The sequence below is a fragment of the Magnolia sinica genome, chromosome 4, assembly GCF_029962835.1.
Source record: "Magnolia sinica isolate HGM2019 chromosome 4, MsV1, whole genome shotgun sequence".
Classification (NCBI taxonomy): domain Eukaryota; kingdom Viridiplantae; phylum Streptophyta; class Magnoliopsida; order Magnoliales; family Magnoliaceae; genus Magnolia; species Magnolia sinica.
Genome location: NC_080576.1, coordinates 76884901 through 76893033, shown reverse-complemented (window position 1 = coordinate 76893033; position 8133 = coordinate 76884901). Strand labels below are relative to the sequence as shown.

At 41.8% G+C, this 8133-nt stretch overlaps 1 non-coding gene across 1 annotated transcript; it reads right to left on the bottom strand.

Moving 5' to 3' along the window:
* Window positions 1-7209: 7209 nt before the first annotated feature.
* LOC131244694 (small nucleolar RNA R71) lies at window positions 7210-7316 on the bottom strand. The gene has a single exon (XR_009170472.1). It is a non-coding gene; the product is annotated as a small nucleolar RNA R71 (small nucleolar RNA).
* Window positions 7317-8133: the final 817 nt, after the last annotated feature.

Here is an 8133-nt window from a genome sequence, read left to right as displayed (position 1 = left end):
CTCTTGGGATTGATCATGGTTAGTTGTATTGGCTTGGAAAAATACTTTGAAAAGCAAATAGGAGATTTATATCTTAGATTGCAAAGAATGTGATTGGGTTGAGAGGAAGGTGATGAAGATGGTTAGCTATATATAATAAGTTGGACGGATAGACACTGCATTTAAGTGTGGCTTTTTTATTTTAGGTTGAAAGGATGCGTAGCCATGGGCTGATTGAATGTGTGGAGAGCCTTTTGTGTGGTTTACACACTGAGCAACCATTGCTATCCACACAACATAGGTTTCAATTATTGAATGTTTTTATTGTTAGTAAAAATGAAAGTGGGAAGCTAATTTTAAAAGACAGCTCCATGTAAAGGTCATCCAATTATCCATGATGATCTTCTGAATGGACCCCATGTGTTAAAATTAGGCAATGATGGACCAACAAATTCCATTAATAGCCACATCACTAAATTTCTTCCATGTCTGGTCTGCACATGGCCCTGCGTCCTTAACAACCCACATTAGTATTGCTACACTCAGATGCATGTAGTATGTGGCTTTGTACACACAGACAGGAAACAGCCAGAAATTCGGTGGAACTCCCATTCAACTCAACCTTACCCTTGACAGCCTATAATCTAAAGGTTGTCTGGGTCCACACACACGTGATAGTACATGATAGTAGGCAAGTTGCATTATCCCAGCCATCAACCATCAGGTTGGTCGGACCTTGAAGATCTTCACACCGAAAGTTGGTCCTTCAATTAATATTATTTTTGAGAGTATTTCCTATTCACATTGAGAATCGAAGTTTTAAAAAATTTTGTATTGCATGTACATCATGTTTACCGAACATGAGGTAAAAAGCATGTTGGGCTTCCTCGTCAACTATGTTACGGTGCGAGCAGTGAACACCCTTGTGATTGGTGAACCAAAGAATAGATGTGGTCATCATGCACCCAATAAAACCCTTTCTCTTCAACCTCACTTTCCAATGGTATGCATAATGAGGGAATTTCAACCTTGATAGGTATAACAAGCTCTATTCCATATGTATGCTCATATGGATTGAGGTATGTCCATCGCAGTGCGAAGGAACGTTTGATAAGCCTAGAGTGCATATGGAAGCTTCTCTGACAGTCATGGTGCGTCTTTACTATTTTTTCAATGCTGCGAATAAGTGTCTTGTTTGAAATTGCGATGAGGACCGCTTTAGTTGAAGTGGGAATATGCCAATATGTCCTAAGGGGGGTGAATAAGACTTTTTAAAGTTTTTATGATTTATTAAAAATCCTATTACACTAATCCTAGCAGACTATACTTATCAGGATTACTCAAAAGTAACTCTACTGGCTTCCAAGCCCAGTAGAGGATCCAATCACAAACTATTTAAGAAATGAACAATATGTAAACTAATTTATGATGGATATGACTGTGTGAGTGTGTGTGAGGTGTGATCTCAGATATGAAAGTATTAAAGTAAATAACATAATCAAAAGAATAACAATTTCAAACACAGTCATTTTTATAGTGGTTCGACTACTTGTCTACTCCACTCTCGGTAACCGCACTCAACCCTTGAGTGTACTAAATTTCACACGCATGATATCGCTTAATGGCCTGATTAATCGTGTTTGTAATGCAGAGTGTATGTACGAGCCTGGACCGAAAAGGGTGCTTAAAGCATGGACTTAACGCTCTAATGACACCAAAGCATGGGACGGACTCCAGAGATCCAAGATCAACAAGATTACACATCGGGGACCCGAAAAAATCGAGAAACCGAAGCTCAAAAAGTCAGCCAAAACGCAAAATCACAGGGTTCCTACCATCCGTTCGGTTCGAAACTTCACATATGGCCTAAAAACCAAAAACTAACCGTACATGTCAAATTTCAGCCATTGGATCCCCCTGGAAGTGGCCCAACGGACAGATCAGCCTATAAATCAGTGAACTGGGGCCCGCCTGGTGTCTGAAAGTGCTTCAATCTTGGGTTCAACGATTAAAATGAGATGGCAAAACGGATGGATGGATTAGATTCCGCATAAGACATAAGGGTGGGGCCCATTTTACACGGCCCGTGCACACAACAGGTGTACACCCGCTGTGCACCGGACCGAAAGTCGCCCGGTCAGCAAAGGAGACCCGTCTTCTTCTTTCGCAGCAACAGCGGACGGACGCTGTCCGTCCGTTTTTCATCAGTGGGCCCCACTCGCTCTCCAGATGATAAATCTGGACCATCCATCAGATTCCCATGGTCCATGTTACCATGGCCTAGGTGGAGAAATTTCAAGATGCATTGGAGATCGATTTTCTATCGTTCAAACGGAAGACTGATGGTGGAATAAAATAATTCGTGGGCCACCACGAAGCTGATCCAAAACCGATCAGATCCGACTGGTTTTTCGAGGGGAAACCAATGGACGGCGTGGATTTCTTTGATAAAACAGATCATGGGCCCCATCAGCAGCTCAGCGCAGGTTTTGCGCAGACAGAGCGTGGTTTTCCGTGCGGTTCTGGCCCACCATAGTTGATCAGAGGCTTGATCCAAACCATCCATCGTGTATCTCGTCCAGAGATTTCCCAAGGGACGTCATCTATTTGGAAAGAATGTGATGGAAGTGGAAGCTTTCCCTTCCGTTTTCTTGGCTGCAAAACGCCCCTACGCTCCAACCTTGCGTAAATACATCTTCCGCAGCCTATTCCTTCTCGGACTCAGCCTCTCCACGGCCCTACGCACCTGCCTATAAGGAGGAGAGTGGAAACCAGTGGGAAAAAGGTGTGAAATTGTGGAGGGACGGGAGGACGGCTGGAACGTGAGAGGTGATGTAGTAATAAACTCGGTAAGACCGAGGTCGAATCCACAGGGACTGAAACCTGTACGTTTCCTGAAACTAGATAGAAATAAAACTAGCCTAAGATGCAATCTAAATCAAATAGAATTTCAGAAATAATTGTGGAATAATTATCTAAAAACTTTAAACAATTCAAGGAAGGGAAACTAGGGATTCAGAGGATCCACTTGTAGAGATCAGGGAGCCTGCATCAAGGATTATGGGATTAAGTTGAACTTACTTGATCTGGTTTTCAAGAGATGAAAGGTATATGAATTAGAATGGATTCCATCATCTAACCATGCCCAGGCGACAAAGCAAACAACAGGATTAAACTAATTACCAACCAATCAACAGTGCATGAAAGTTAGGAAGGGTACTATCATCCAACCATGCCCAGGAGACGATGGTGAACAACAGGGCCTCCTGACGTCATAAACATCAAAAGAGAAAAAGAAATATTCAAAGTCATTGCAAACCCATTGTAATTTCAGTCACAACAGACCATTAAAGACTGAGAAAATATTCCTTTAATAATTAAACCACAATCAAGTTTAATTCACAATTAAATAATTAAATCAACAAATAAAGTCTCCCATCTCAATACAAGCTTCACCTCTTAGCCCTAGCTAAGAGGTTTAGCCACACATGAATGGGCTAAATAAAACAACAAAATAAAAATAAAAAAAAGGAAAGAAAAGAACAAGAAGGAAAGAGAGAAAACCAGCTTCACATTCCAGCCGCTACTCGCTCACGTTCCCTGCCTGTGTGTTCCACGTTCAGCCCTCCTGCTCTCCATCTGACGTCCCCTATTCAAGCATACCCTCTTCTCCACGTTTGGAACTCTTTTTATAGCTTTTGGAGTGGTGGAAATCGGATTTGGGAAGCTATCGCATGCGCAGCGAAAGCCTTTTCGCAGCCAAGTTCGGGGCTTCATAACTCTCGCGTTCCTTGCATTATTTCTGTAAAATCAGCGTCTCTTGGAAGTGTTTTGGCTGGCCTACACGATGGACGGTTCAGATCTGCCATATGATCAAAGATGGTGGGCCATAACTGCTTGGAAAGTCTGATTTTGCGGACGTGCGTAGCCTTTCGCACGTCCGACGCTGACGTGATTGGTGGGCCCCACAGAGGTATTTTCTGGGAAATCCACCCCGTCCATTGGATTCATGTCGATTTTTCGATCAAGAATGGGTGGTTTTGAACGTCCATTGACCCAGAGAAGAAATCACCTCAAAATTCGTTTTGAACGTCGCAGCCGCCTGTTTGTGGCCTCCGTATCGCGCACGTGTGCTTGCATGGGTCCAAAAGTTCAGCAAGGTTTTATAGTAGTCGAGGCCCTCTACACGATGGACGGATTGGATCATCCGTCAGGCCATGGGTGGAGCCCACTTGCGTCCGTAAAAACGGACATCGTCCGTCCGTTTTACCGCGTGAAACGGTAGTTGCCGTGTTTGGGAAGGAGACGCGGCTGCTGACCCACCCACGTTTGTTGGCTCGGTGCGGCTCGGGGCACGTGTGTTGTGCACACACACATCACATACGGGCCCCACCGTGATGTGTTTCAACAATCGATCCATCCATTCATTTTCCTATCTTATTTAAACCGCCGAGACCAAAGTTGAGACAGTTCTAGATATAGGTGGGCCCATAATCAATGGTTTATGGGCTGATCTGTCAGTTGGGGTACTTCCATAGTGATCCGAGGGCTGAAATTTGATATGTACGGTTAATTTATGGCCCCCAGGCCATGTATGAAGTTTTGAGCCAATCAGATGGCGAGAACTATGTGATCTTGCATTTTTCACTAATTTCAGGCCTCTTTAACGTGAATAACTTGATTTCCTCGGATCCTTGGTGTGTAATTCTATCGATCTTGGTCCCCTGGAGTCCTTCCCTTACCTTGGGTGTCATCAGAGTGTCAAATCCATGGTCAAAATTTCGAGGAGCAGCTAGTGAACGGAGTGGATCTCCTGTACGAACTTAAGAACGGGCCCCACCGGATTTTTTGCGTAAGCAGTTTCTGTTGCTGTGCACGCTGCCGTGCGTAAACGGGTCTTTGGCACTCTCCGTCTGCAGGTAGGATAAAAGGAGAGAGGAAGTTTGGAGGGGGAGCATCCACGGCTGGAGAGGTTTTGGAGACAGTGGAGCTTGGCTCGGTGGTAACGTGAGAGAGAGAGGAAGGCAGCGTGAGAGAAAAATTTCAAAGAGGAGACAGGGAGCAAGGGGTGCTCGGTTTTGTTTGGCTGTGAAGCTGGGATGTGGGAGAAAGAGGGAGGAGCCTGGTTTTTCTCTTCCTTTACTTTATATTTCATTTATTTTTTAATGTTCAGCCCATCCATGTGTAGCTAATCCTCTTAGCTGGGGCTAAGAGGTGAAGCCTGTAGCGAGATGGGAGACACGATCTCATGTGTTTAAATTGAATTTCTGAACTGAACTTAGAGTTAAGTTGATTAATCAAAGAATAGCTTCACAGTCTTTAAGGGTCTGTTGTGACTGAAATTACAATGGGTTTGCAATAGCTTTGAGTATGTTCATTTCTTTTTATGTTTATGATGTCAGGAAGTCCTTTTGTCCACCATCGTCTCCTAAGCATGGTCGGATGACGGTACCTTTCCTAACTTTTATACATTAATTGGTTGGTTGGTAATTAGTTTAATTCTGTTGTTTACTTTATCTCCTAAGCATGGTTTGGTGATGGAATCCATTCTAATTCATATACCTTTCATCTCTTGAAAACCAGACCAAGTAAGTTCAGTTTGAATCCCATAATCCTTGATGCAGGCATAAGATCTCCCTGATCTCTACAAGTGGATCCTCTGAATCCCTAGTTTCCTTCCTCTGAATTCCTTAAAGTTTTAGATAATTATTCCACAATTATTTCTTAAATTCTATTTGGTTTAGATCGCATCCTAGACTAGTTCTATTTCTACCTAGTTTCAGGAAACGTACAGGTATCAGTCCCTGTGGATTCGACCTCGGTCTTACCGAGTTTATTACTACATCACAACCCTATACTTGGGGAGTGAACAAGTTTTTGGCGCCGTTGCCGGGGACTGACGGTTACGATTCTCTGAAATTAATTGGTTTTAGAATTAGGTTAGGATTGAGATTTTACTTACTTTAGGATAAAAGTTTTTCTTTTATTTTATTCTATTTTTAGAACTTAACCTGTTTTCCTGTTTTGTAGGATCCTGACATAAGCTCTTAAATTGGTAATCCCTTCCTAAATTCTCTACTTTTTCTGTTTTTAGAATTAAGGTTTAAATCTTAGAAATTTTCTAACTCAAGTATTTCTCTATTTGTAGGAAATAGTTTATTTTTTTAAAAAAAAACTTTCCTCTTTTGTTTTTAGAAACTACGTTAGTTATTTCCCTTTTAGAGATTAAATTTCTATTTTTTGTTCTCTAGTAACCTTCTAATTTCAACTCTCTTAGAATCTAATTTGTTTCCTAATTTATTTTTAGAATTTTTTTAGAAACTAACCTTCCTATTTTGTAGGCCTTTAAGATAGAAATTTCTAATTCGGTAAGCTCCTTCCCTACTTTCCATTTTTCACGTAGTGTTAGTAATTTACTTTCTAGTAGAACTTTCTAATTTATTTTAGAAGTTTCCACTTTCTTTTAAAAATCAGTTTACTGCTACCTTTCTTTTAAAGAATTGTTTCTCTTCTTTTAGAATCTAACTTATTTTATTTTTATTTTGCAGGTCCTTAACTTAGGGGCTTCAATTTGGTAATTTCTTTCCAACTCTCCCTCTCTCTCTTTCTAGATTTTCTTTTCCCTTCTTAGGATTAGGCTTTCAAATTTAAATTGAGGGCTGCGAGTGTTTCATGCCCAAGTGGGCCCGTGACAACATTCGACGTCTCTTGACTGAAGGAGGATTGGTTGAGGGGTTGACTATCCATCGCAGAACTAGACACCGTTCAAAATTCCCTGAGTTAACTGAAGTTATGGCTGAAGACCAACCTCCTCTACTTCCACCTAGGGTGGAGGATACTCAAGATGAGAATGAGGTGCAACAGGCACCCCCGCCTCATACTTTATGAGATTATCTACAACCGGCGGGAGTGAGTATGCCCTCATGCATGATTTTCCCTGAAAACACAGGACAAATGGACATCAAGCCAGGAGCCATCTAACTTCTTCTCAAATTCCATGGACTTGAATCAGAGAGTCCATATTTACATTTGAAAGAGTTCGATGAGATTATAGCTACATTATGTTTTCCTAATGTATCTGAGGATACAATTAGGCTGAAACTCTTTCCTTTTTCCTTAAAAGAGAAAGCTAAGACGTGGTTACATTCACCGCGTCCTAGATCCATTGGCACATGGAACGACATGCAGAGGGAATTCATAAAAAAATTCTTCCCACATCATAAAACGATTACCCTCAGAAAAGCAATCATGAACTTTGCCCAAAAGGAAGATGAAACATTCTTCCAATGTTGGGAAAGGTTCAAAGATTTGGTCAGTTCATGCCCACAACACGGATTTGAAACGTGGCGCATTACAAATTTTTTCTACGATGGACTGACATCTTCCATGCGCCAAATGGTCGAGACAATGTGTAATGGAGAGTTCATCAACAAAGATGTTGACGAGGTATGGGATTACCTCAATAGTCTCGGAAAAAACACAATCATGGGACTATTACCCAATGGCAAACACCACATCTAGGCCGACTCAATTAAAGGAAAAAGGTGGATTATATCTCTTGAAAGAAGAGGATGATCTCAAGTGTAAAGTGACTACGCTCATAAGGAAAGTTGAGGCCATGGAAGGAAAGAAGGATAAGGTCAATGAAATTGTTTGCGGCATCTGTGATTGCAACATTCACACAATTGAAAATTGTCCTACAATACCCACCTTTCGAGGAGTGTTGAATGAACAAGCCAATGCCGTAAATAATTATCAAAGACCTTTAACTGGACCTAACTCCAACACATACAATCCTGGCTGGAAAAATCATCCAAACTTTAGTTGGAGGAATGGACAAACGGTGACTCCTCCAGGTTTCTTCAATCAAAATTCAAATCAAGTGAAACCTCAAGAGGAACCGGTTCAAAATCCCATACAAGAGCCGGCTCAGCAATGCGGGAATTACAGATTTTATGCAAAAGATAGACTCTCGTATGACGGTTATAGAAAAGGGGATGCTTCCTGCACAACCTCTCCCCAATCCTAAACCGCAGATGCTTCCTGCACAACCTCTCCCCAATCCTAAACCGCAGTATGAGAGTAATGATCCCAGCTCTTCAAATCAAATGGGGCATGCTAAATCCATCACCACTCTTAGGAGTGGAAAGATCA